We start from the raw sequence: 2,201 nt of genomic DNA on the forward strand, positions 1-2,201 counted from the left end.
CCACGAACGATCCCGTGTTAATCAAAATGTTGGAAGTTGCGCCCTCAGAAGAGGGCGAAGGGGGGCACAGGGGAACTACCACCTCTGCCAAGGAGGCTTTCAGCAACGGAGGATTCGAGAGTCCCTCCTTCCAGGGGGAGAAGAGGACAGCTTCCGAAGACCCGGAGGCCGAGGCCTCGAAGCGGGGAAAGAAATCTGTGCTGGAAGGTCCTGTGCTGGGGAGAGCCCCGACCGCACTGTCTCCTCGGAGGAATCAGCCCTCCAGCGAGCCGTAAGTAAAAAAGGAGGAATTTTGTAATAGTGGATACCCCTTCTTAATTTTTGAGGGTAACCGAAGTTTTCATCTTGTAATTCAGATCTCAGCCTGTCTCAGCACGGCTCATCTTCGGGGGACCTTCGTCCGGAGATGATGGAGAGTGAAACGCCTCCATCTGCCGCCCCATCGTACGGGGCGGACGACCCTGAGGTGTCGTCGCGGAGGGTCTCCCTGAGTCCGGCGGGGCCTGAGAGTTCGGCACCCACTGGAGTACGGCCGGGGGAACTGTAGGATTTGCTTAAGAGGGCGTCCATCTCGGAAGATCACCGCACATTAATGAGTACGGTTATTGAAAGGATCTCATCCGCCGAGAGCGGGTTGTATGAGGCCGTCGGAAGCTTGCTGACAGGCTTTGAGGTATGCAAAAAATAACGTACCTTTTGACAGTTTTGCACATGAAGTGCGCCCTGTATAGATAGTAGCCCCTGAGACTTGGTATGCTGTCGAAAGCGATAGCGTGCCAAGGATTGTAATCTCAGTTATAGAATGCCGCCTTTCCTATGCAGGTGGCGGATTGTCCGGTGGCCAGCCGGACTAATGGATTTGTCGAGCTGAGAAGGCCACTCGACGTTGCGGATGCGGACATCTCGCTGGTCAATAAACGACTGGATGAGTCAAAAGGTACGTGGTTGCCCCGTGGTCGCCTAGTAAGGAGGCTGACGCCCGTGCCTTACAATTTGTATGCTTGATGCAGATGGCGCTGCTGCTATGGAAGGCCTTCGAGCCGAACTTGCTCGGGCCAAGGAGCAAGCCAGAAAAAGCGAGGCGGCTGCCTCGAAGGCAGCGGAAGAGCTAGAAGCCGAGAAGGCTGCTCACTGCCGGTGCAGGGAGGAGATGGCCAGAATGGCCGCGAAATTAAAAGTTGCTACCGACCGCCAGGAGGTTCTTGAAAGAGAACGTCGAGCGGAACAAGAGGACCTGAAGAAGGCTGACGCCGAAGCCAAGGATGCCCGTAGTGCGATGCGGGCTATGAAGGAGGAACTGCGTCAAATCCGAGACATTGTGGCTGGAAAGCCCTTTATGCTGCGCAGGAAGTTCACGGATCCGAGGTATGCTCAGCTTGGCTGATTGTATGGTGCGGAGGATCCTTATCTGGACTTGGCAGCGAGTGCGGCGGACGCAGTCGTGCACTTCCGAAGCCAGAAGGGTCACGAAATGGAAGAGCTTTTCTGGTCTCAATTCCATAGTCCGGAGCGACAACTTCTGCTGGGTGATCGGCTGGTTGAGTGGGCTGAGCTAAATAGATTGTCCGGACTTGCCATGACGGATGTGGTCACTCATCTGTGGCTGGGAAGACCCAAGCCGAAGAGTTATTTTGGCTTGTTGCAGCAATTCCTTGGGGCGGTGCCGCGTATTGGGGCGATGAAGCGGTCGGCGTGTATAGAAGGTGCGCGGATGGCTCTTGCCCATGGTAAGACATACTGGGCTAGATGGATGCCACTGCTATTGCATCCCGGGGTTCGGATAGAAGCCGGTTCCCCACCGAGCACTATTTTGAGGAAGTCCTGCAGGGCGCTCGTTTAATAGAGTCGCAGTGCTCAAAAACGTTATGTTTGAGTGACATCTATGATTTCTGAGATCATGTTTATAATACAATAGCTTTTTATACTTGTGAGCTGAAGTATTGAACTATCTCCTGTGCGGCCGTATGTTTATGTATAATCTGAAAGATGGCAGTCTTTGGCTTCAGCCCCCACGCACATGGTGCGGGGGTGTTTGCAAAAAGAAAAACGCTTTGTCACACTTAATCCAACGTCTTGGTCCTTTTAAGGAGGTGATAGCGCAGCAAACTAGGCAACCGGACTATAATGCTTTATCACTTTCACTTAGACATAGGAGCTCGAATGTGGGGCTACTATATAGCCCATGGCGGCACCGCTCATCT

Source organism: Triticum aestivum, chromosome 2B (genome assembly GCF_018294505.1).
Source record: "Triticum aestivum cultivar Chinese Spring chromosome 2B, IWGSC CS RefSeq v2.1, whole genome shotgun sequence".
Classification (NCBI taxonomy): domain Eukaryota; kingdom Viridiplantae; phylum Streptophyta; class Magnoliopsida; order Poales; family Poaceae; genus Triticum; species Triticum aestivum.